The sequence below is a fragment of the Dermacentor variabilis genome, chromosome 6, assembly GCF_050947875.1.
Source record: "Dermacentor variabilis isolate Ectoservices chromosome 6, ASM5094787v1, whole genome shotgun sequence".
Taxonomy (NCBI): domain Eukaryota; kingdom Metazoa; phylum Arthropoda; class Arachnida; order Ixodida; family Ixodidae; genus Dermacentor; species Dermacentor variabilis.
The window spans coordinates 13523559-13551443 of NC_134573.1; the positions used below are offsets into that span (position 1 = coordinate 13523559).

The 27885-nt window shown below is 47.3% G+C and overlaps 1 protein-coding gene across 1 annotated transcript in view; it reads left to right on the plus strand.

Moving 5' to 3' along the window:
• The window catches only part of LOC142584089 (uncharacterized), a 445388-nt gene that overhangs the window by 260250 nt on the left and 157253 nt on the right, over window positions 1-27885 (plus strand). The gene's annotated exons all lie outside the window — the stretch shown is intronic.

Here is a 27885-nt window from a genome sequence, read left to right on the forward strand (position 1 = left end):
ATCGCCGCAATCTCGATCCACACGGCCTTGACCTTCTGCTCGTCATTACATCGCACCTGCGTTCGACTGTCCTCCAGCAACTTCACGATGCTCCCTTGGCTCCACACTTGGGCGTCTCGCGCACATACGACCGTGTACGCCGTCGATTCTTTTGACCGGGTCTCGCCCGCTCCGTGCGGCGCTACGTTGCCGCTTGCGAGCCCTGTCAGCGCCGGAAGAAGCCCTCCACACGTCCAGCTGGATGTCTCCAGCCGATCGACATCCCACCCTAACCTTTTTTCCGTGTTGGTCTGACCTTCTTGGACCATTTCCTCTCTCGGGCTCCGGAAATAATTGGGTCGCCGTCGCTACCGATTATGCTGCGCGGTACGCAATCACCAGAGCCCTCCCGACAAGTTGCGCTACTGACGTTGCTGACTTTCTGCTCTATGACATCATTTTAGTGCACGGTGCTCCGCGCCAACTACTCACTGACCGTGGCCACAGCTTTCTGTCAGCACTCACTGAGGACATCTTCTGCTCCTGCTCGACAAAGCACAAGTTCAGCACGTCCTACCACCCCCAGACCAACGGCCTCACGGAGCGCCTCAACCGGACCATCACCGACATGCTTTCCAAGTACGTTGCGACCGACCACCACGATTGGGATCTTCACTTACCATATATTACGTTCGCGTATAATTCATCGCGTCACGACACCGCCGGCTATTCACCGTTATATCTCCTATATGGCCGAGAACCCGTCTTGCCCTTGGACACTTTGCTGCCCTCGGCCACACGTTCCGCCACTGAATACGCCCGCGATGCGATCGCACACGCCGACCACGCGCGCCAGCACGCCCGCTCCTGTCTCGAGGCTTCACAGGAGCATCAGAGATGCCCCTATGATTGTCACCATCGTGACGTGCACTTTTCTCCGGGTTCTCCGGTGCTTCTCTGGTCACCCGTTCGCCGTGTGGGCTTTTCCGAAAAGCTGCTGTCGCGCTACACTGGCCCTTACCGTGTGTTACGACAAGTGAGCGATGTCCCGTATGAAATCATCCCCGCCGATCTCTTAGCGTCATCATCAGCTGCAAGTGACATCGTTCACGTGGCAAGACTAAAACCCTGCCACACACCTTTCACCGCGGATGTGTAGATTAAGCACCGGGACGGTGCTTCTACAGCCGGGGGTGATGTTACGGAACAGCCGCCACAGTGTGGCTACACTGAGGAGGACGAAGACGACGAGTGTGCCGGTTTGATATAGCGTCGCCATTTTGGCCTCCGTGAGCTTACCTGTAAATAAAATGTAAATAGTATTTGGCTTCAGCTTCACGTAACAATATCCACATGTGTGGAAAGGCCTGCAAAAGTGGCTGCAAAATTCTGATGTCCACAAAACCGACCATGCCCATATTTAGATGACGTGGGGCACCAAGTGTGAGTTACACATTAGTGGCATGCGAAAGAACAAAAAGAAACATGCAGGTTGGAAAGGCGGTAACGCTAAAATGCCGGGCACTCCATGTCACTGTATTGGCTGCGGCAGCAGATGCTTACGTCACCCGATTGCTTCGCAATGCAAGTTGCTCATCTTCGACGGCGACTGTCGGTGCAAACACGTGGGGCACTGTCCAATCTGCTTGAGCTGCTGGTTGTTGCTTGTTACCAGACTACCATGTGTGGCGAAGGCAAGCACTATGCCTACAGACGGACGGTTGAATGTGCCGCAAGCCACCCATGTGCGTGTATGCTCACTTTTGTCATGTGGATTGTAGCGAATGTATACTGCCAATGTATAGATTGAGCGTTATGTTAGAGTATGCTGAAGCGATTTGATCGCAGAGTCTGGTTTCAATGTTGTCCCACTTGGTCATGGTTGCCGGGTTACATTTCTCGGATGTGGTGGCCTGGTCAATTGCATAGGCCAACGGCCTCTCGAGGTAAGCGCCTGCTCCTGCAGTCCGCACAGCGACACAAACTCCCTGTTTACATGTACTGCGATTGGTGCTCCCTGTTTGTCCTTTCCTGCTGCAGCCGTGGGTAAAGTGTGATTGTGGCCTTCTTTGACTGCGATTTGGCGTGAACGGAGACTATCATACATGATTACATGGCTTGAAGTGTATGATAACCACATGGGTGGAAAGGCCTGCAAAAGTGGCTGCAAAATGGCTATTCCCACACAACACACCATGTCCATATTGAGAGCAGGTGGGGCACCAAGTGTGAGCAACACATTAGCGGCCACCGAAAGAACAAAAAGAAACGTGCAGGTAGGAAAAGAAGTAACGCTAGAATGCCTGGTAGTTCATGTCACTGTGTTGGCTATGGCAGCAGGTGCTTGTGTCACCCGATTGATTCGCAGTGCAAGTTACGGCGACTGTCTATGCAAACAGGTGGGGCACTGTCCAGTCTGCTTGCGGTGCTGGTTGTCACTCGTTACTAGACCGCTATGTGCGACGTAGGCAAGCACTGTGCCTGAAGTCGGCCAGCTGAATGTGCTGTAAGCGCCCAGTAATGCGTGAATGCCCACCGTTGTCATGTGGGTCTTAGCCAATGTACGTCTGAACCTTATGCGGTGATTGAATGCGGAGTCTAATTTAATAATGGTCGCCGTGTTATGTTTCTTCGATGTGGGGACATGGTCAGCTGTATGGGCAACAGTCTCCCGAGGTAACTAGCTGCTCCTGCAGTCCACACAGCGACAATGACTCCCAATTCACATGCATCTTAATTGGTGCTCTCCCCATTCGACCTTTCCTGCTGCAGCCGCGGGCAAATTATGCTTGTGGGCCTTCATCGGCCGTGATGTGGCGTGAACGGAGACCAGCACACGTGATTACATTGTCCGAAGTGTACGAAGTTGATAGCCACACGGGAGGACAGGCCTGCAAGAGTGGCTGCAAAATGGTGATGCCCATATTGAGAATGTGGGGCACCAAGTATGAGTTACACATTAGCGGCCCCCGAAAGAAGAAAAAGAAACGTGCAGGTTGGAAAGGAGGTAACGCTAAAATGCCGATTAGTCCATGTCGCTGTGTTGGTTGCGGCAGCAGATGCCTTGCGTCACCCGATTGCTTCGCAATGCAACTTACGGCGACTGTCGACGCAAGCAGGTGGTACACTGCCCAATTTGCTTGCGCTACTGATTGTCGCTCGTTACCAGATCGCCACGTGCGATGACGAAAGTGAGCAGTTTGCGAGCCCGCGTTACTGGTTTCAGCGCATGTCGACATGCAAATTTTATTCCTGCTCTTGTACGAGAAGGTGCACTGATTTTCTTCTGCCAGTAAAGTCGCACGTCCTGTTCGCCCACTTGTGGCTTGTTTGTGTGGGCGTGAGTAGAGACTCTTTAGTCTCCTGGCGATTAAAACGCGGCAGCTGAAGCATGCCGCAAAGCCAGTGAGGCGAGCATGGCGCGTACGCAACCGATGTAAAGCGGCCATATTGCATATTGCACTAAAAAAAGCATTTCCACTGGATCGATGGATACTATGAGCGTCCCCTTTGGAACGGGGCGGTGGGTTGCGCCACCCAGCTCTTGCTATTATACCGTTTAATGTCCTACCCAAGGTAAACGATAAAAAAATAAAAAATAAACACTATAAGCTCCCACACCCAAATTTGTTGATCCCCTATTGCTAACTGTGCTTTTGTACGTCTCCGTTTTTTGTCGTTTCCCTACTCTTCGTCCAACAATCCTCCAATCGCCTCTTACTAATGCCTACTGCGGGCATGTTTACTTTGCCACTGCTCCCGCTGAACCCAAAAGCTTCAAGGAGGCCAGTGGTGCCTAAATCACCCGCTGGGTAGACGTCTTCGCATTCTCATTTTGCTGTTTAAGTATCGCCATCTGTCGGGTCCCTGCTAAGTTCCACGCGCTACCACCACAGAACACCTATAGAAACTTAGAGAAGGAAAACTGTACCTTCCACAGTGCTACGGAAATAAGCGTAGCGGTGGCGTCGTGAACTAAAGTATGTGACCACAGGTGGCGCTGTACAACAAGAAACGGAAACGGGGTTTTGCACAGTATGGTCGCTTTACCTACTGGGTTCTGGCTGCTAAGCACCGATCGTGCTCCCGCCAGTTAGGTTGCTGTGCGGCAAACGTAGCGCCTACATATGTATGTAGGCGCTACGTTTGCCACACATCAACCAAGCTGGCGGGAGCACGATCAAGGCGCAGCAGAATATATGTAGCGCTGAGTCATATCGAGTTAAGGCACACTCTGAACTGACTTTTAAGGGCATCCCGAGCGGTTTTTCGTTTATTACGCCGCCGTAACCCCGAGTTGTGCCGCCGCGTTCCAGCTGTTGCATTTCGTGTAGGGCTACTGACAGAGTGCGGTTTCCAGGTGGCACGATGGCCTCGACTGGAATAAACGCACGCACCAAAGATTGAGTAAGCCTGAAAATATTTTATTTGCATTTTACAAGTATAACAAAAAGCACACGTCTACGCATCCACACAAACGCGGTTACATAGTCAAGAACATAGTCAAGAAATGGCTCATTAATAAGGGTAGCACAAACGCACAAGAAAGAAGACCTAAGCTACAAAACGTACAGTCGGCTGCTAAACATAATAATTTCCCTGTCACCGCGTGTCACTTTTATACAGCATCTTTAGAGCACTACCAGGCCGGGTAATTTGGCGGAAAGAATGCAACAGCTTACCGCCGTCAGCTGCCTCTTCCTTACGGGTGTCATAATTATCCTAATCTCCGCATCAACGTCGTGCAAGTCCGCATACAGGTATCTGTATCTGAACTATATGTGCCAGCTTAATACATGTGCAGTGAAATTATGATGACCACTGCTTCTTATCAAACGTATTGGTTTTGCAAATGCGCATTACAGCTGACGGAACGACATACTGTAAGTGAAGCACAAGAGAACAACGACAAAAGGAGGATGCAACACTTGAAGAAGTGAAGAATTAGTAGGCGTACAGCAAACAAGCGATGACGGAGAACACACAATGATGCATCGGGTGTCCTGTGACATCGGTTTGCGTACTTGCGGTGTTATAGAGATCAACGGCATAAAAACGTACCTTCAAGCGTATTCCGTCAACCTCCGCCGCATTTTTTATGACAATCAACGCCTAAACAAAATGAGGCCCTATTTTTTGCCAAGAGTAGACCTCTTTACAGCAAATCTGTGTAATGACTCGCAGACGAAACCAGCATGCTTTCGAAAATGTTTTACCGCGGCAGTATTCGAACGCCAACGGCCAGGAAACACATCGATACCAATAGGCTGTCGGCTGTCGATGGTTAATCAAGCACAAAAACCTTGACGCTATGACTAAAAAGCAGCTTCAACAATCAAATTAAAAAATATCAACTGCCTATTTGCCTGAAGTAAAAAAACATCCTTAGACACCTCGATTGTTCATGTCAATGGTTTGTGTAAATTAAACAATTCAGCATGTTCAGCGCCACTAGCAGAGAAAGCACAAATTAACGTATTCGACCAAATTACAGTAGCTCCACTTGCGCGCTTACGCTGAAACGCGCTTCGATTGATTTTTTGCCCTCTGTGGCCATTTGTTGAACTTGAGAGTGTGCGGGGCCTGCTACCACTTCTTATTTTCGAACCACTGTGGAAGGTACAGTTTCCCTTCTCTAAAGTTGGTTCTTTATTCTACGAGTTGGTTCTTTATTCAATGGCCGAGCGGCGACGTGGTGTGTTTGTCCTCGGCGTGATCGTTCTGTGGACCGCGCGTTGTTAAACAATGCTCATGTGATTATGGGTACGTTGCTTGTGTGTTGGCTGTAGCTTCTGTGTTACTTGGCGGAAAGCCGTGAGTAGTGGCGGTGCGGCAGTGCGGCAGTCGCCTCGGTGAGCACTGGCAGTACAGAATCTGCGTTGTGTGGCCCGTGCTTTCTTGAGGACCCGGCGGTGGTGACAATTCAAATATCGAAGTGGCCTAGCGCCTCGGCAGCGAAGTTCTGCGAACCGCGATGTGGCGTCGCTGTGTCCGACTTTGCTTAACGGACATCGAGGCATGTGCTGCTCGCTACAAGTCATGTAAATGCAACTGCGTCGACCGCCCACTGTTCAGCGCTGAACGTGTGTTTGGTGTATTGTGTTTGAAACGAGTGGTGTAGCCATGTAGCGGGGATGGTGGAGACGCAGAGCGGCTTAGGGGCTCCGTTTGCACGTTCACAGACATGTGCTCCCGTTTTGGTCTCATTAGCGGCTGTCGCAGTATTGTGGTGTGCTAGCTCCTTGCCTAGTATGAAGTTTACGATGCTAACACACAGCATGTTCAGGTTTTCCCGTGCTATATGTCATTTGCATGACGACAGAGTTCAAAACGATACATTTCTGTGTTCGTTGCGTTTGTGTGTTGTAAATTACTTTCTATTGTGGAAGCTATGGCAGTCTTATTACGTAAGCAGTGCGAACGTAACATATAAACATATTTGTGTGTCTGAAATTTTCAATTACCCATAATACCCTTTACAACAGGCAAGTGGGCTACACGGCCTGTGTGAATCAGCAACCGTATGTTGCAACGCTCTTTCGTGTGGTAGACTGATGCATGGTGCACGTTTTTTTCTGTTCTCTTGTAAAAACCATTTGTTTATTCACTCAATACAAATGTACTGCTTCTTCGCTGCAGTACATATTAGTTACGCGGTGAAGCATACTAAAAAGTGGGAGGGCACCGCTATCAGCCAGCATAGTATCTCAACTTAGGCGACCGGAGAGGCGGCGCGTGCGCATAATTAAAGAACTCTTATTATGTCCAGTGACAGTGGCCCCTTTTCACTTTTAGTATGCTTCACCGCAGTACATTGCTTAGGCTTCACCGCAAAATATTGGTGTATTGCGAGAAAGATAATCATAAAAAGCCTAATTATGCAACGATCTTTTTGTAGCTTGCTACAACCGCCGTGGTTGCTCAGTGGCTATGGTGTTGGGCTGCTGAGCACGAGATCGCGGGATCGAATCCCGGCCACGGCGGCCGCATTTCGATGGGGGCGAAATGCGAAAACACCCGTGTGCTTAGATTTAGGTGCACGTTAAAGAACCCCAGGTGGTCAAAATTTCCGGAGTCCTCCACTACGGCGTGCCTCATAATCAGAAAGTGGTTTTGGCACGTAAAACCCCAAATATTATTATATTAGCTTGCTACATCACAATACAGGGGTGTAAATAAGCATCGTGCAGTAAAGTACACTAAGAGTGGAAAGGGCACATAGGTTAACACTGGGCTCATTACTTTCAATTGTGATATAATTTGCAAGTGCATCTGTGCTCGTGGTAAGCTTCATTGACAATTCTTTGTACATTACAAATTCATCTTGCAGGAAAGCTTACTGGAGCACATTCACCATTATGGTACGCGTTATTCACCTTCAATGCAGGAGCACAATGCGGATTTTTGCCCGTGCCTTTGGCTGGACTGCACATGCTGAGAATTGATTCATTGTTCATAAGTGCACTGGTACTTTAAACTGGAGGGCTCAAGTTGATATGGAAGCAAACTTTTATGAAGGGGACGAGATGTTCCCGAGATTGTTGCAGCACAGCTTTTTTTTCCAGGCACCTTTTCTACTTGAACCTTCCATTGCAGTGTTTCGAACATCTTTGAACCAGCACACAGTGTATATAAATATTGGACACTGATTGGGAACATCACCTAAGTTCATGCCTATCTGTAGAAAAAAGATGTAGCACGACCAGACAAAATAAAATAAGAGGCTGGGCTGCAGCAATACTAAGTGTTAGATGGTGCTTTATCCTGTCCCTTGAGTTTTCTGTTTTTGTGCTTTTTATGAATCCTCCGCAGTAACCAAGCGAGTGCCGAACTTGAGCTTGTTGGTTTTAAGTCTCATGGTTGTTACTAACAGAACGGTGTGATAAACGAACAAGGGCTTGGAGGCATCTGTTCACCTTGCTTGCTCCACGGTGCTGCTTTAGAAGCACCATGAGCATCCAGGCCAACTAGGAAGGGAGGTTTGTTGCAATTGTTTCTGAACTGTATTGTCACCAAACCAACAGTGCTCGCAATGACAGCTTTTGGACAATAGAATGCTTGCACCCAGCAAAGTCGTCAGAAGGAAATATTCAGGACGTGTAAAGTGGGCTTTTGAAGCTGGCAGCATTACTGAAGGGGCTTTACCCATCTGCCCTCTTTGTGGATACATAAAGATGACTTCCTCTTTGAGAGGGATTGTTTCAGAGGTCGTTACATGGCAACAGTGTTGGGTGTTTAGTAGCAGAGAAGCTTGTCTTTGCCCACTGTTAATAACATGTTCCTTCTCCAGTGCCCCTGTGAAGTGCATACTTTTTGGATACAATGGGCTCTCGATGCAGGCATGCAATTTTAGCTTGTAAAGACGTCTATTACCCCTTGCCTCCAGCTGGTCCTTGTTGATGTCACCCAAGAAGGGATTGAAGAGTATGGCAATGTACACTTACAAAACACTGTTGATGCCAATGAAAACAAATTATTGAGCTGCTGTTTTTGTTGTCCACTCCATCTTCGTCATTCACAATGAGCAGTTCTTTGTCCGAACAGAAGGCGTATGTAGTTGGTTGTGCATAGACTGCGCACTAAGACATGGCGTGTTATGACCTTAGCACAGTTTTTATATGTAGAAACCTTCTGATGTGTCGATGGCTTCCTTCTCTTTATCACACTTTGCTCGATGAAGCCAGCAACTGGGTCAACCAGATCTTCAACAGGCTTTCCACTACTTTCCCAGTGTCTCCTTTACCAGGGTGCTGGTCATAGATATCTGTTTTCTTGACCATGCTATGCACTTCGGCGATGGCCACACTTGCTAAACCTATAGCATGCGATCAAAAGAATGCTATACATCATCTTGCTCCAAACTCATAACATGTGCTACAAGGCCTTGAGGAACACCCTCAGTTACTTACGCCCTCATCATATTGTGTAAAGCTTCGCATGATAAGTGCGACAATTGACAATGTGCTGGTTTTTCAGTGTTATTCCTGTCCAGCTTGCTGAAAGCTATTCTCAGTGTTTCAAAAGCAAAAACCACTGCTGGACAGGAAATGCATAAAACAATGGTCGCTATAACCACATATGTCACACAAAATGAAGAAGGCCACTGAGTATACAGGCGGTTTACTTCATATCAAACAAGATTGGTTCTCCCTCTGCAAGTGAGTAAACTCAACTTGCCCCGAAGACATGGCCTGTGACAAACTATGTGCCAGATGCTGTGTACCCTGCAAAGCTCAAGATGTGTATGAGATCCTGACACCCCGCAGTGGCTTCTACACTGGGCAAACAGGCTACTATATAAACGACTGCCTTTACTAATATGCTAATAACATGAAAACAGGCAGAAATTCGGCTATTCATTGGACACAGCTGCAGGTGCAAGCCACTCTTCCACCAGATGTGTGTTCACAGAAACTAGAGTTATACAAATGCAAATAAAAACAATGTTGTTTGAAAGTAGTAGAGTTGAACTATATTGTCAACAAGCAGTGCTACCTGCTGCGCTGGTACCTTACAGCCACGATTCATGGCTGCACCACCATGCAAAGGCACTATTCTTTTATTATTAACTTCTAATATATTACGGTGGCCATATATTGCAAGTACATATCATCCACATTGTGTGCAATATGGTTAAATGTCAATTATGATAACCATTCCTAATCTGAAATGCAACAATGGAGCAAATATAGGCATCAAATTGTAATTCAAAGAGACAATAGACAACCAGTTAACAGGATAAGTGACAGACTTCCTTTTATTGAAAAAGAATGTCACGTCTCATGCCACCAGCAGTAAGTAGCAATCTTTCAAGCTTGGCTGACAGAGGCAAAACGTAGCAAAATGCTACAATCGCACTGTAAAGCGGCCTAGGACACAAAAAGCCGACATCATATTGTACAGAATGAAAAGGCAAGACTCCATCTAAGAACAGTCTATGGCACCACATACTTTACATGGTGTAAAAATGTTAACATGCCCTACCAATAAAAAAGCAACAAACACGGATACACACCTTAAAATGCAATGTGCAGAGTTTTAAACCAAGAAAGAAACAACCCAAAAAAGTTTTCCCTAAATCTTTCAGCGATTAAAATTGTCAAACTGTCTCATCACTTCTTAATGAGCCTGCACAGTTGAAAAGGTTGGAAGGAAAGCCCAATAGCAGAGCCGCAAAAAATGTCACCAAATAAATATACTTTGCTTAACAAGGATATCTGTGGTTTAGTTGTGGTCCTCGCACAATAATTGTGTATAAGCTTTTCTTGTTTAGAATGGTTTAGCGGATAGGGAAAAATGACCATAAGAGCACCAGGTGTATCCATAGTCTACACACAAAAAGCCACTGCTTTCTTACTTTTATTTTTTTCTCTCTACTATTCTTGAGTGTTTAAGTGTCTTAATAGCACTGCTAACATGCTGCCGCAAAACACAAAATTTGGCAAGTTGTGGCATAAAGAAAATTGCAGTTTCCCTCATAATGTGAAACAATGATGCAGTAGCTCGTGAAACATATGCAGGAAGCTTACTTCATGCAGTGTTTGTTGAAGTGAACACTTGCCAATGCAAGTCAGTAATCTCCTTTAAAGAAGTAAAATAAGTACGAGTCCTATTTATTTGTGGGAGTTGTGCCTCCCAGTGTTGAAGTGGAAAGCCGGCTTTTATTCCTCTTTCATATCCAGACTTGGCCACTGGTCTCCACCAAAACAACCCTTTAGCTTCTTACAGCTGAATTCGTGTTGGGTTTCTGAAATCTATATTTGGGCTACCCATTGCTAGGTCTCGCGCTGTGCTTGAGGAAAACAAGACACCGATAGCTCCATCCAGTAAATCTGGGAAGCCAAGCACTAGAAAAAGATCCATGAAGCAGATGCACCCAATTATTGCCATTACATGTAAGAAGAAAATTAAAATCGGACTGCCTTCACAAGTGGGAAAAGGATGTGCAAGAACTTGAAGGTGTGGACGCCAGCTCTATATACAGTACGCAGACATTGAGCAGGTGCTAGCCAATCATGGCACCTGTTGGCTAGATCACGCTCTCCGGGATCAGTGTTCACGACGACTGTACCTTCAGCAGAGTGGCTGAAATGTAGAATTGTGGACTGCCAATGTTCTGATCATAACTATGTTTGAATCCTCGCACACAAAGAGAACTTTACTTGCAATATTCTAGCAAGAAATGTGGGATTTCAGGTGACAACACCAGTAGACACCAGAAAAACCAGGGGAGTTAGCCCATAGCAGCTATTGCTGTAAAAAAGAAGACTGGCATAAGCACAAGAACTGAGATGGGCACACTACATACCTTTGTTCTGGCAGTGGTCTACTAATTTGGTGCTACATTTAATGATCTCGAATGAGTTCAAGGAGCAAGAATTTAGCCCAGAAAAAATATTACGCTTATCAGCTGTATCTAGTAGTCATTTTGCCTATGCAGCTTTATATAACCCTGTCCACACTTACCTACAGCACATGAGTGGCATCCTGAAACAGAATGAGGTTGTGGCATTGCTTTGAAGAAAATTCATCTGTTTCAGCCTAACAGTATATACACATACTGCACATACCTGCATTCGGTATACCTTATCACCAACTATTATGTCGCCTTACCTAATCAGCAAATCACTCCTGCAACCAAGTGTGCTGGTCCGGGTTTTTACCTGCATCTCCACCTGTGCAGATCGTAAATGTCTTTGGCTGTTTACTGTAACTTCAGATTTCAAACATTTGGTTGCATAAGAGGCTTTGGCAACACTGGCAACCCTAATGCCTGGACAGGCTTCACAAATGCCCGCCAGTACCTCCTCGTTGCAGACTGTGTCAACATCCCTCTTGGTTTGACTGTCACTATACAACCCATATATCTTTCCTCCGAAGTGGCTGGTATTGGCGATGCTTTGATGCAGAAAGAGGTTATTGTCGCACATGTCAACCTTAGGCCAGAAACCAATCTGGCACAGGTGGAAATAGTTTTGTCTTTCCCAGATGGTGGTTCAGCCTCGAGAGCAAAATCCCTTCGTCAATCTGCACACTCAGTGTGAATGAGACTAATCGAAGGTTGGCTATGGTGTCAGGTTTCTTGCCTGGTTTCGGTAGTGGCATCATGACCAAGTGTTTCCACTCTATGGGGAATTCGATTATTCCACATTTCATTTATTACAAGCAGTAGTGCTTGCTTTCTTGTTTCGGCAAGATTCCTCAACATCCGCAAAGTGACTGCATCTTTGCTTCGTGCGCTTTAAGTGTTGATATGCTGGAGAGCAATGACAGGTTTTGCCATCGTGAACAGGCTTTCCATTCCTTCCTTGGCAAGTGGTCATTAAGGTGCGTGCAAGGCTGGCGACGGCCAGTCGCTGTGAGGCGGTGGGGGAAAGCATCTGCAGCTTGTCACTCAAATATCTCAGATGTGCACTGAAGATCAATAGTATTACAGTATTTGGTTCATCCTGTTTGAGCCGAGAATGTGTCGCAGCTTATCGATACCTATGCGTTGAAATTACACGCAGTGGTCCAACCACTAGTCTCTCGCAAGTTTCTTAACATGACATCTTGCCTGCTCAGTCTTGTGCAGAACATTGATGAGGGTTTGTTGCGTGTGGCCACAATTTAAGTATACAGCCTGGCTTCCTCACCCCAAAGTTGCAGCAGGTGCTTGTCAGGGCTGGATGTTGCCTCGATAAGCTCTAGTTCGCGTGTCGCTTTTTGTACTGCGTAAAGAATGCGTGTTGCTGGCGATTCTTCGACACCTTCACATTCTGCAGACTCAAGTGCATCACGGAAATGCTCCCAGCCTGATACCCTGATTTTTTTTAATGTGGTACATTTTCGCTCCTTTGTCAAGTGTTATATCGGATAATGGTCGCCTCCTCTTGGGGTAGACTCGCACTGACACTCTGGGTGAAGGCCGCAATTGCCTATGCTAGGTAAGTGTACTGCCCTTCCGGTTTGAATGGAAGGTGCGGCCGTTAGGATAGTTGGTGTTCTTTGTTAATTTGAGGTTTGCGGTGTCTGCTTCGTCAAGGTGGCATCCTCTTAGCCTTACATCTTTGCATCCCCAATGTGGGTGATGTGCGTTGAGCTCACTTTGAGTATTCTGTACTCGGGAAAGCAAATGTGCAGACGTCAAAGCCAAGTGCCAAGCCAACGGCAAGTATCGTGCCGCAAAATGCAGGATGAACACGTGTGCATGGGAAAGATACTACGCTGCGTAACGCGCATACCTATCGGCGATTCGCAACGCGAAAGATGCATTCTTTGGTGATGACCTTCGGAAACTTTTAATCAATAACACGAAGAAATTCGCTTGTTTCATTAGTACGCGAAGAAAAAAGGGACGTGGTAGGCTCTTCTGTAAATACAGAGACAAAAGCTGCATTAAAAAGGTTCGCGCGCTCTACATCGTCGACCGTTTCACCTCCTTCATTGGTAAGTGTTACACTGTGCCTTTATTGAGGGTTTATCACCTGGCTACCACACCAACATCATCATCATCAGCCTGGTTACGCCCACTGCAGGGCAAAGGCCTCTCCCATACTTCTCCAAGAACCCGAGACATGTACTAATTGTGGCCATGTCGTCCCTGCAAATTTCTTAATCTCATGCCGCCTAGCTAACTTTCTGCCGCCGCCTGCTACGCTTCCCTTCCCTTGGAGTCCAGTCCATAACCCTTAATGACCATCGGTTATCTTCCCTCCTCATTATATGTCTTGCCGATTCCCATTTCTTTTTCTTAATTTCTTCTAAGATGTCATTAACTCGCGTTTGTTCCCTCACCCAATCTGCTCTTTTCTTATCCCTTAAAGTTACACCCATCATTCTTCTTTCCATAGCTCGTTGCGTCGTCCTCAATTTAAGTAGAACCTTTTTCGTAAGCCTCCAGGTTTCTGCCCCGTAGGTGAGTACTGGTAAGACACAGCTGTTATACACTTTTCTCTTGAGGGATAATGGCAACCTGCTGTTCATGATCTGAGCATGCTTGCCAAACGCACCCCAGCCCACTCTTATTCTTCTGATTATTTCCGTATCATGATCCCGATCCGCGGTCACTACCTGCCCTCAGTAGATATATTCCCTTAGCACTTCCAGTGCCTCGCTACCTTTGTAAATTGCTGTTTTCTTCCGAGACTGTTAAACATTACTTTAGTTTGCTGCAGATTAATTTTTAGACCCGCTCTTCTGCTTTGCCTCTCCAGGTCAGTTAGCATGCATTGCAATTGGTCCCCGTGAGTTACGAAGCAAGGCAATATCATCAGCGAATGGCAAGTTACTAAGGAATTCTCCATTAACCTTTATCCCCAATTCTTCCCACTCCAGGTCTCTGAATACCTCCTGTAAACACGCTGTGAATAGCATTGGAGAGATCGTATCTCCCTGCCTGACGCCTTTCTTTATTGAGATTCTGCTGCTTTCTTTATGGAGGACTACGGTGGCTGTGAAGCCGCTATAGATATCTTTCAGTATTTTTACATATGGCTCGTCTACACCCTGGTTCCATAATGCCTCCATGACTGCTGAGGTTTCGACAGAATCAAACGCTTTCTCGTAATCAATGAAAGCTATATACAAGGGTTGGTTATATTCCGCACATTTCTCTATCACCTGATTGATTTTCTGAATATGGTCTATTGTTGAGTAGCCTTTACAGAATCCTGCCTGGGCCTTTGCTTGACAGAAGTCTAAGATGTTCCTGCTTCTATTTGCGATTACCTTAGTAAATAGTTTGTAGGCAAGTGACACTAAGCTGATCGGTCGATAATTTTTCAAGTCTTTGGCGTCCCCTTTCTCATGGAATAGGATTATGTGTTAAAGTCGAATACCTGTTCGGTAGCTTGATCTGGAATTCCTCTATTTTCCCTCTTACCGCTAACTCATTGATCGGCTTCTTATGTACCAGTTTCTCCCGTTCCCTCCTCAGGTCTAGGCTAATTCGAGTTCTTACCATGCTATGGTCACTGCAGCGCACCTTGCTGAGCACGTCCACATCTTGTATGATGCCAGGGTTAGCGCAGAGTATGAGGTCTATTTCATTTCTAGTCTCGCCGTTCGGGCTCCTCCACGTCCACTTTCGGCTATCCCGCTTGCGGAAGAAGGTATTCATTATCCGCATGTTATTCTGTTCGGGAAACTCTACTAATAACTCTCCCCTGCTATTCTTAGTGCCTATTCCATATTCCCCCACTGGCTTGTCTCCAGCCTGCTTCTTGCCTACCTTGGCAATGAAGTCGCACATCAGTATAGTGTATTTTGTTTTCACTCTACCCATCGCCGATTCCACGTCTTCGTAGAAGCTTTCGACTTCCTGGTCATCATGACTGGATGTAGGGGCGTAGACCTGTACAACCTTCATTTTGTACCTCTTATTAAGTTTCACAAGACCTGCCACCCTCTCGTTAATGCTATAGAATTCCTGTGTGTTACCAGCTACATTGTTATTGATCAGGAATCCGACTCCTAGTTCTCGTCCCTCCGCTAAGCCCCGGTAGCACAGGACGTGCCCGCTTTTTAGCACTGTATATGCTTCTTTTGGCCTCCTAACTTTACTGAGCCCTATTGTATCCCATTTACTCCCCTCTAATTCCTCGAATAGTGCTAGACTCACCTCACTAGATAACGTTCCAGCGTTAAACGCTGCCAGATTGATATTCCAATGGCGGCCTATCCGGAGCCAGGGATTCTTGGCACCCTCTGCTGCGTCGCAGGTCTGACCACCGCCGTGGTCAGCTGCTTCGCAGCTGCTGGGGACTGAGAGCCGGGGTTTGATTGTTGTGTTCAGATAGGAGGTTGTGGCCAAGTACTGCACCAGGGTGGCCAATCCTGCTCTGGTGAGGGAGTGCGTTGCGGGTTCTGGTCACCGGGATCCGGCCACACTCCAGGCCTGTTTATGCAATTTTATCAATGTTGCGTTCCTAGTTAAAGGACACAATAGACGGAAAGTATTGCTATGGAACTGGCATCTATCTTGTCTACCATTTTATTCTCACTTCCTTCTTCTCTTCTCCTGAACCCAGACTCCTGCGCTTCTTCATCTTCTATTCCAAGGCTCATACCGCTTCACCCTTCCAGGTTTCTTTTGCTAACCCCTCCTGGGGTAATAGTTGAAAACGTTTCCAATCGAGGCACATTCAACTGAGCCACGTTCGCCATGTACCACAAAGTCTTCAATATTCCTTTCTGAGTGGCTGTCTTTGTCACAGAGTAAGGACCATAAAATTTGGCACTGGAATCTCTTACTCCTTTCCTAACTAGAATGAGGTCGGTGACTTGAATGTCTGGGATATCTGAGCAATGTCTCTTGTCAAAATTTTTTTTCATTCGGTTACGGTACCTCTGCTCCTGCGATTTCTGTTTCCTCTCCTCGACGATCTTGAGATTTTCTAACAGCCCCAGTTCACGGTCCGCCTCAAGAATATGGGTTTCTCCTGAAGAAGCGAACTGCGGGCTGCATCCCAAGCCACTGGTGTAGGAGCGATTGTGATGTCTTACAGCTGCTTCTAAAGAGCATTTTCAACCACCAGGGAAACTATCGTACATCCTGATGTATTGTTTCACATCTCGTATAGCACGCTCTGCAAGCCTATTCGCTGCCGGATGGTATGGCGCACAGAATTGGAATGATATATTGTGGTCTCGAGCCCATCTTGCTAGCTTTTCACTCTTGAACGCTGGACCGTTGTCACATACAATCGTCCTGGTTGTCCTAAACATAACCCGTTCGAGAAGGGCGATGACACCATTCGCATCTTCTTTTCCTGCCCGTGCCGCGACCATCCTGGTGCATTCATCTATGGCCAGAAGAAAAGTTCGCGTTTTTCGGACTCCTTCTCGTTTCCTATTTAGCTCGGCGAAATCCAGGTGTATAACTTCAAAAGGCACGTTCGAGTGGCAAGGTATTATCATGGCGGCCGTAGGCTGCTTGTATTTCACTTTGTTGACTTGACAAATGTGGCACGAACGAACGTATCGATTGGCGTTTTCTTTCATTTGAGGCCACGTAAATCTCTTGACTAGCTTGTTGTAGGTGCGCCAAAATCCGTCGTGTCCTCCAGATTCTGCGCTTTCGTGGTACAAATAAAGCACCATGGAAAGCAGCGTTGGCGGGACTTGGTAGCGACCTTCCATAAAAATCAATTGTTCAGTGCCTTCCCACAATTTAATTTCATTGATTTCTTCCGATTGTTCGTTGTTGGCCTGTATCATCAGTCTAGACAATGCATCTGCATCAGTCAAAAGGGGTCCAGGTCGGTGAGAGAAGGTGAAATCGAACTGCTGCAAATAGTTCATCCATCTGGCGATACGTCCCTTAGGTTGGGTCATATTCAAGAGATGAGTGAGGGCCTGGTGATCGGTGAACAAAGTAAACTTGGCACCTTCTAGGTACGTACGGAAGTACTGAATTGCTTTACGGGCTGCAAGAGCTTCGTTTTCAGTAGTGGTGTAGTTGACTTCAGTTGGCTTGAGGGTGTAGCTGTAGTAACCTACTACGCGTCGCTTTTCTCGGCCGAATGCTTCTGGACATTTCTGGTACAAGACTGCACCTGTCCCATAGTGTGAGGCGTCGGTATTCAGTTCAAAGGGTAAAGTGAAATCTGGTATGCGTAGAATATGGTCAGCAGAGATTCTGTGCACCAGATCACGGTAGACTCTCTCACATTCCTCATCCCACTCAAATGGAACTTCTTTCTGCGTTAGGCGCGTGAGGCATCTTGTTTTGATGGCAAAGTCTTTTATGAAGGGTCTGAAATGTCCTGCTAATCCCAAAAACACACGCAATGAGTGGACGTCATATGGTTTTACCAGTTGGGATATCCTCTCGACGGACTCTTGTTTCGTGCTTTTGGTAGTCCCATCGAAGACTCTTCCAAGAAACACAACTTTTCTTTGAAAGAACGCACTTTTCTTAAAATTAACCTTCAGGTGTGCCAAGCTCAAGGCATTTAATACCTGGGACATGTGTTCCTGATGCTCCGCCTCTGTTTTGGAGAAGACGATAATATCGTCTCTGTACACGTTACAAAAGACACATAGGAAAGGCTTCAGGACTTCGTTCATAATCTTCTGGAACCATGCTGGTGAGTTTTTCCAGCCGAAAGGAAGCCGGTTATACTCGTACAGGTCGAAGGGCGTGATAAAAGCAGTGTACATTTTTGTTTCTTCAGTTAGCGGGAACTGCCAGAAACCTTTGCAGAAGTCAATACGTGAAAAACATCGGCGACCACCTGTCTCATATATAATCGTGTCTATCTTCGGCATGGGAAATGGTATAAATTCTGTCTGCCGGTTGAGAACCCTGTAATCTGTGCACAGTCTGAAAGTTCCATCTTCTTTCGGCGCAATAGTTATGGGAGAGGCGAAGGGTGACACCAAAGGCCGGATTATATTGGCGTCTAGCATCTCCTGGCAATTCCTTCTTCAACCATATCTTGCGCTCTCTTCGCATGTTATAAGGTGATTTTCGGATGACGGTCTTGTCGGTTAGTTCGAAAGGCACCTTGTTTGACGTCATCGCTGGTGGATAGCTTCCTATGCATACCAGTTCAGGATAGGTCGTTGCAATATCCTCCGCGCACTTGACAACTCGCTGGTTATCTTTTCTATCCGGCTGTGTCTCTTGCCTTGATAGTTCTTCCACTAAAACCGCATCGTCCCAGTATACGTTGATTTTTAGTTTCTTTATGTCTGGCATGGATAGCAGAAAGTCATAGGTCACACCCTCAATCTCCAGTACTTCACTCTCTATTTCATGACCTTGGGACTCGATGTTTAGTGAGGCCCATTGATTATGCATTGTCACTTTTCCATCGTAGCCTTGCACCCGTAGTTTTCTTCCACTAGGCAGGTGACTTGCATCTACCAGCTTGGCATTTATTATAGACACGGAACACCGCTGTCAACCAAAGCCATCATATGTCTGTTTCCCACTTTGACAGGGATGTGAAGTAGGCTAGAACAAGTTAAATAAACAGTCTCAGTTGTGGTCATCGGGTCGGACTGATCACCCTTTGTTCATCCATCTTTTGTCGTTGGAGCCTCTTCAGCGTCAGAAACTAGGGGGACAGGGTCGCTGTTGACGTTATTTACCTGACCTCTGGGAGCGCGCCAACCCAAGTTCTCTGTGCCGCCTGCAAGGCGGCGCGGTTCTCGCTGATTACAGCTTGACCAATCCGCGCTGGACTGTGTGAAGTGACAGCTTGAGCTAGCGCTTATATTTTCTTCTGAAGTAAATGGTACGTCGTGAGGAGGTATGTCGTATGTCGTGAAGTACTCCAGGAGCCCGTCCATAGTTTTAGGTGACCGTATTTGCACTTGCTTCAGGACTTGCGCATGCAGTCCGTGCATTATTAGTGCTACTACGGCAGAAGGAGGAAGCATAGGCTCGGCGAGTTTTAAAAGGCGGCGTTTGTCAAAGAAATACTCGACGAGGGAGCCCTGCTTGAATTTAAAATTAAGCGCGGCGTCCCACCTTCGCACTGGGTTGCTTCGGATTGTCGTCAAGAATTTTTCTTTTCACTGATTCCAAGAGTTGCCAGCCTCTTCAATAATGTGCAAATCATACCACTTCCGTGACACACAGCTTAAGTAACTAGGCATGTTAGTAATCTTGTCCTCATTAGAGTGCCAGTTGTTCTTCCCAGCGGCATATTCATAGAATTCAAGCCAACCTTCTGGACTTGAAGACATGCCGCCGAACGGATCGGGTTTTACAAATTTAGTCACCTGCTTCTCAGCATTTAAAGAGCTTATAAGCGATGTCACCAGCTGGTTTTGTTGCGAAATCTGTTCTAGTTGCAGCCGAAGAGCTTTCAAAACGAGGCTCACCTCTTCCGTCGACGACTGTGATCCAGAGTCCTTTCGACGCATTGGTTGAAGAACTAATTCGTCGAAGATCGCCAGACGCAAGTTCACTTTCACAGCACCCTTCCGACGTAGTTCATCAGTGTCCATGGAAGCCTTCTCTAAAACCAGGCTCAGGAGTTCTGCCGAGTTCGAGAGGTAGTTCCACCGCTGGTTCATCTTCAGCTTGGTATCTCGAAAAGATGATCTTCTCTGCGGAGGTCTCCTCAAGGAAAAATGCCACCCACATGTTGGATTCCGCTGTCGGCTGCGCCAAAACAATGTAGCGTTCCTAGTTAAAGGACACAGTAGACGGAAAGTATTGCTATGGAACTGGCTTCCATCTTGTCTACCATTTTATTATCACTTCCTTCTTCTCCTGAACCCAGACTCCTGCGCTTCTTCTATTCCAAGGCTCATACCGCTTCAATCAACACACGGATTTTTTTTATACCGGTGGAAAGTTCGCGGCACCGAGATTCGAACCACGGACCTCTTGCACCCGAGGCGGGTGTTCTACCTCTACACCACCGCTGCACTACACGAACGTCTACTACTAAAACTTTCTCTTGCGAACCTTCACCCCGACATTTTGCGATGGATTGAAGCGTTCTTGACAAACCGATCTCAGTTCGTTACAGTTAACAACCACTCACCTAACCACCTACCAGTGACTTCCGGTGTACCGCAAGGATCTGTTCTTGGACCCCTGCTCTTCCTAATATACATTAATGACCTACCCCTGCACGTGTCTTGCAACGTTCGTTTCTTCGCAGATGACTGCATCATTTATCGAACAATTACAAGCACATCTAATCAAGACTTACTTCAGGAGGACATTAACTGTTTACAGCAAGGGTTCGACCGGTGGTTAACGGAGCTTAATCCTAAGAAATGCAACTTGATTGTATTGTCTCGTCGGTGCGACCCATTTCCTTACCAATACACAATTAAAAACATTCCCGTGTGTGCGACGCAGTCTTACAAGTACCTAGGTGTTACTATATCTAACGACTTATCCTGGCGAACACACGTCAGTAACATGATTTCATCTGCTAACAAATCGCTGGGTTTTCTCAAGCGTCATCTAAAACGTGCCCCCAAACCTGTTAAACTACTGGCCTACCAGTCAATAGTCCCACCGAAACTGGAATATGCATCCGCCATATGGAATCCACCCCAAACATATCTCATTAACGCACTCGAAGCCATTCAAAACCGCGCCGCAAGGTTTATCCATTCTAATTATTCATATGACGTAAGCATATCTTACTTAAAGAAAGAATTTCATTTACTTCCCCTTTGTACGCGTCGGCGCACTGGAACCCTTTCACTTTTCCATAAGTTTTATCACAGCTCGCTTAATCAACCACCCTATGTCCTCCCCGCAGGCCGAACATCTCATCGTACACGCCACACTTATCAAGTGGGCCGCCCTCGCATGCGCACTGTTACCTTTTCCGCCTCATTCTTTTGCCACGCGGCTACAGATTGGAAGAACCTGCCCCACCAAATCTCCGCAATCCCTTGCCCTTGTACGTTCATGGAGAGTGTCACTGCGCACTTTTCACAATGAACATGACTTGTGTTAACAGACTTCTATGCTCGTGCAACTTTAGTTTGTAATACTTAGCTCTATGTATTTGCGCTGGCGTATGTAACACTTTAGCACATGTAGCTTTTTGTTGTTGTTTGCGTGTTCAGTTATATATTATGCAAATTATGTACTAATGTATTCCCACCCTTTACGTAATACCCCTATCAAGGGGTGTTTAAGGTAATAAAATGAAATGATAGTGAAGTCGCCTCAGGTGTGGTGCCTGGTTTTGGGACCAATGACAAAACGGCTTTCTTTCACTGCCTTAGCCTGCAGCACACTGCCACAAATTTCCGATGAGACATATGTTTATTCAAGCTGTTCTTTCCTTGCCCTAATTCAATAATAGCCAATTTTAGGAGCTGCAGATCAAGCTGACTTCAGAAGACTGCCGAGTTTTTAGCTACTTATAGTAGCTTATTGTTTGGTTAATTTTCTAGTTGGGCATGACATGCTTCGTGCTTAAAAATGAACTGTTTAAAGAATTATTGGAGTAATATTAGGACAGGCAACTCTAAATGAATGATTACTGCTGTTGTCGCAAAATGTGGCAATGAGCTACGCAGATGCTGTTACGACATCACAGTGTGTTTAGGTTGTATGAGTATAGAAGAAACAAAATTGCAGTTGTGAAGTTCAAAGCCATATTACTACAGCCTCTCTTTATACTGCTGACATTAGAGAGCTTTCGATTAGTGGATGCAAGCAGCATGCATAAACAAAAACCTTGTTTGTGTTTTTGTGGGACCCATGTGGTTTGCGTAACCAAGCAGCACACGGCTCGCTTGCATTCTCTTATCCAATATTATTGTCATTGTAAAGCAACCAATATTGCAATAAATCTGATCAACCTGCATCAATATGCTCGAAATTTTTAAGCACGTAAGGTGTGTCGGTTGAGTGTTAAAAGGACTTCACCGCACCCTTGCCCACTAGACTTGACTTTCCAGTATTACTTGCTAGTCAACTCTTGAAGTGTTTACATTGTTTTCCTGTGCTGTAAAAGTAGTTTCACACTCCTAATAAAATTATTAAAGTGAAGGTCTGGGCTGGTATAATGGCCATGCCATTCTGAAACTGTTAGATCTGACACTGTCAAAGCATTGGCAACTTTAATAAGCTTCACCTCAATAAATATATGTATTGCGGTGGGACCATACAGCATGTGAAAATAAAAATACCGACAAATAGAGAGTTCGAGAGCACCTGATATTATAGTAAAGCGGGCGGGGCAACTTTGGACAGAACCCTGCGTCCCATTGCTAAAACTAAGAGAACGAAAAACGGTCGGAGGTGCAGCTGAACATCGCCGGGCACAGTATTAAGCTCCACCTCACTGTGTTTATCGTGCCTTTACTACTGATAATATTGCTACGGCAAGAGCCGGGCGAGAAGAAGAGGAATTGATGATGTCATCGATTGCCTACATTCCGCTGCCTACTTTTCATCACTGGATTTGCGATCGGGGTATTGGCAGATACCCATGCACCCAGACGATAAGGAGAAAACGGCCTTCGTAGCACCAGACGGTCTTTATGAATTTAACGTTATGCCGTTCAGCCTCTGTAACGCGCCAGCAACATTCGAACGATTCATGGATACTATACTCCAAGGACTTAAATGGGAAATTTGTTTGTGCTGCCTCGATCATGTGGTGATTTCCGGCAGTACATTGAGTGAGCATAACAGCCGTCTCAATCTTGTTCTGGATTGTGTCAAACAAGCCGGCTTGATCCTAAATTCCAAGAAATGTCGTTTCGGAGAAACCGAGACGTTAGTACTTGGGCATTTGGTCGACAAAAACGGTGTGAGGCCAGATCCACGGAAGATTGAGGCAGTCAGCTCTTTCGAAGCACTGAAGTCAGCGCGGGAGTTGAGGAGTTTCTTGGGCCTGTGCTCGCATTTTCGTCGCTTCGTTCCAAGATTCGCCGACGTGGTGTACCCCCTAACATGTCTTCTCCAAAAAGCCGTCCCTTTCAACTGGACATCGGCTTGCGACGACGCGTTCCGTCAGCTAAAATTTCTACTAACGTCAGGGCCCATATTGCGTCACTTTGATGCATCCGCACCTACGGAAGTGCACGCTGATGTCGGTGGCATCGGCATAGGTGCCGTACTTGTGCAACGCCATCAAGGAGCTGAACACGTTGTGGCTTATGCTAGTCGCTCTTTGACTAAGGCGGAACGCAATTACACTGTCACCGAGCAAGAATGCTTGGCAGCTGTTTTCGCTGTCCACAAATTTCGGCCCTATATCTACGGACGCCCGTTCACTATCGTTACTGACCACCGCGCGTTGTGCTGGTTGGTGAATCTCCGTGACCCGAGTGGATGACTGGCACGTTGGGCTCTTCGCCTGCAGGAGTACGACTTCGTTATTTCCTACAAATCCGGGCGTCGCCACGCAGATGCGGACTGTCTCTCACGCCTTCCTCTGACGACGACGGAGTGTGACGAAGACAATTTTGATGACTGTTTTGCTCCAATTTCTTCTACATTCCCAGACATGATGACTTTCAAAGCAGAGCAGGGAAATGACATTAGTTTGGAACCTCTGTTTGTAGCCGCATCGCGTCCTGGAGCCACCGGTCGATTTTGTGTCCGTGACGGCCTGCTTTACAAGACCAATTATTCGGCTAAAGGCGCACGCTTCCTTCTGGTGGTGCCGCAGAGTCTGCGAACGGACATACTGAGAGCCATGCACGACGATGTGACCTCTGGCCATCTAGGATTCATCAGAACTTTTAACCGGACACAGGAGCGTTTTTACTGGCCCAGAATGCGGGACACAGTCAAGCACTACGTCGCCAGTTGCGAACAATGTCAACGCTACAAGCGCCCTACGACCGCTCCGCCAGGTCTTCTCCAACCTCTGCCGCCGCCTCGCCTGCCATTTGAACAAGTGGGTATCGATCTTCTGGGCCCATTTCCCCGATCATCTAACGACAACCGATGGGTGATCGTATGGGTCGACCATCTGACCCGTTACGCGGAAACGGCGGCTGTACCATCTTCGACAGCTGCGTCTGTCGCAATGTTTTTGCTTCGATTCATTATTCTTCGACATGCCCCCCCCCCCCCGTGCGATCATTAGCGATCGCGGTCGCCAGTACGTTGCGGACGCCGTAGAAGAACTGCTTCGTCTCTGCAGTTCGCAGTTCCGTCATTCAACGCCTTATCACCCTCGGACAAATGGGCTTGTAGAACGTACGAACAGAACTCTAAATAACATGCTGGCCATGTACGTATCTTCCGATCACAAGGACTGGGATGACGTACTCCCCTTCATCACCTATGCTTGTAATACTGCAAAGCATGAGACGACCGATTACACTCCTTTTTATCTCCCTTACGCACGTCCACAGATAAGCTGCATTGACAATATACTACCGTATGACTTTCACAGCGAGTACTCTGTTGCCAAGACGCTTTGTCTTGACGACGAAGCCAGGGGTATCACTCGTCTTCGTACTGTGGCATCGCAACACCGATCGAAAGAGCGCTATGACAGCCGAGACCAGTCTGTCTCGTACGCCAAAGGAGATTTTGTGTGGATGTGGACTCCGCAACGTAAACGTGGCTTATGCGAAAAGTTTTAACCTCAGTACACGGGCCCATTCGTCACTGTAGATCGCTTGAGTGATTTGAGCACGCTTGACGTCGGCTGGTCGTCGGTCTAGCCGGACCCAGTTAGTACATGTTGCCCGTCTTAAGCGGTTTAACCCTACGCTTTCGGAGTGATTTGGACTTGCCCAGCGGGCTTCGTCTGGCAACCGGGGATTGCTACGGCATGAGACGGGCGAGGAGAAGAGGAAGAAGACGTGAGCTGGTGCAGCCTCAGGACGCCATCTTGACTTTCCCATCAATCTCGTCCCTTGAATAAAGCCGGTTTAACATTAACCGTAACAATATTAAACACCTACTTTGCATTTTAGTTCGTGGAATTCTGGCGGACCATGCGATGTCACTAAAGCTCCGTTATGTTCACAGCACTAGGCGATAATTCTCGTAAAGCCCACGATAAAAGTAAGTCACATGAAGTCACGGATAGCGCTGAACACGGATGGATGGATGGATGGAAGGTAGGAGCGTCCCCTTTGAAACGGGGTGTTGGCAGTTGCCGCCATGTTCAGCTTTTTATTTTTGTTTAACTGTGTTATAAGTTATTAAAATTCGCCATTTTCTTTAAGTACGTCTTCCTACACTTTTAACCTTATGTCACCTGTCTGTTTTTGAGGCACCAAACCTCCAATCGGTATTTGCTAATTTCCACCGCATATTTATTTACATGACTATTGTTATCTCTGAACCCTAGGGCCTCAGAAAGCGTAACTGTACCCGCATCGACATCGACATGGATACCATCACATTTCAGTATGGGGTGTTCTATTGTTTCTGCAGATTTAGCACACACAGTACATGTGTCTTCTTTCTTTGTTAAATTTCTTTTTATAGCTCCGCGTTCTAAGACATCCTGACCTAGCTTCAAAAAGTAGGGCACTGCCTCTTGAGTTATTATAAAACGCTTCCTTCCTGATCTGCTGTTTCGACTCCCGATTAGAGGGGTATTACTCAGGTTCGCGCGTGCGCGCCTGACCCTTCTCTGGATCGCACAGCGCCGGCGGAGCGGCAGTCGCTCGCTAGCACTTTCGCAGCAGCCCTAACAGTCAGAGCTGTGACCCCTAACCCGCGGTTCGCAGTGAGTTGCGACCACGGCGGGTTCAGGCCAGGGGGGACAGGGTGTCTCGACCTAAGGTGTTTATTCACCTTAGAGTACAAGTGTACCAACTGACAACAACAGCAACCACACATACAAATACAACACAAAACAAAACCACAGCGGCGGAGCGTGCCGCACGTCTGGGCGAAATAAACCGCACAATGTGGGAACCACAAAAGAGGCTGATAAGAGTTCAGCTCACCCAGAGTGGATCCGCGCTCGGGCCCTGGGGCGGTCAGTCGCTTACAAAGGCCGAGCGTAGCAGGGGGATGGCGTGCGGCGGTCTCAGCGGTTGAATTGAGATGCGGCCTGTCGCAAGCTCCTCAGCCGAAAGACAACGGTGCATCGCGGGAATAGCGCTTCTCCCCGAGGGGCGGAGAGGGAGTCTCCCCGGTTCCAAGAAAGGGAAAGGAAGGAACGGGGTGCCTTGGGCTGCGGCGTCGTGGCCAGGCGCGAAGAGCTGCGGGAGTGGCGAACGTGCCCTCTCCCAGCCACTCTCCGCGAGCGAGCACGTGATTATCGCGTGATAACCACGTGGCCGCTCCGGAGATATCGGGATGCGCGTGCGATCCCCACACGATATAGCTCAACACTATGCTTCTTTTCCATTGAATTTATCCAGTTTTGACCTTCAGCGTTTTTAACATGTCCTTTAATGCTCGGTCTTTCTCCGTCCTCGTGTCTGGCATACTTACTGGTTAGCTTCCTAGTTCTTTCCCGCCATTGTGAGTCAACGCTGTTTCTATATAGGTATTTAAATACTGCGGCTGCCCACCTGTTATCGTCCAATTTCCTCAGGCGTTTTTCGTATAGGATTTTACTCTGAGCTTCACGTGTATCGAACAATGCCCGGCCCAGGATTGAAAACATGCGCTGCCCCATTTCAAGGACGCTTGAACAGTTGCGCGCCAACACCACCTTAAGCATTATATTACTTACGTAACCTACGTCATGGCGAAGAACACGTACAATACCTCCGCCTACGACGCCCGTCAAGTAAAGGTGCATGCGCGATGTGATGACGCTGCCCGAAAAGGGCGAACACGGTGACGCTGCTGCACAGCGCCAGTTCGCAAATTACGTTGCCGAGGCACTATGCCACTTGAATATTTCGATCGTCAACACCACTGAATTCTTCAGAAATACGGGTTTCACACCACCAGAGTTCACCGAAACCAAAAGCCGATATGCCACACCACTACTACTGCACGACTTTTCGCCAACAAATACCGAATTCACTGCGGAAACATCACATGACCAGCGGCCGGAGATTCAACGCGCCACGTGGCGCCACCATCGTGTCTTCTCAAAAGTCCCTAAACGATCCTGTCCCTAGGCACCTAGGATCAGGTCACGTGAGGGATTTTTGTATGACATTTAGACGCACGGGTACAAGAGCAGGTATTTCGCCGCCGCGCTCCCTTTCGCCCCATTAATTTCGCTGAGGCGAGTGGCAGCACCGACGTCGCGCAAATCCCGAGCTTCGAGAGCGGGAAGCGCACAAAAGCGCTAACAGAGGGAAGCCGCTACCGCCGAGGATCAAGAAGGGGAAGAGCAAACCAAGCGGCGGTGGAGGTAAGCCACCCCCACCCCCCCTTTCAAGAGAAGGCAACCCAAGTCAAGCGACAACAGAGGCAAGCTAGCCCTCGACTTCGAGAATAGGAGGCCGAGCAGAGACGTTGACGCAGAGAAATTCCTCCCACGTAGGGTACCGATGGACGGTTCAAGAGAGAATTCCTCGACCGTGAGTGCGGCC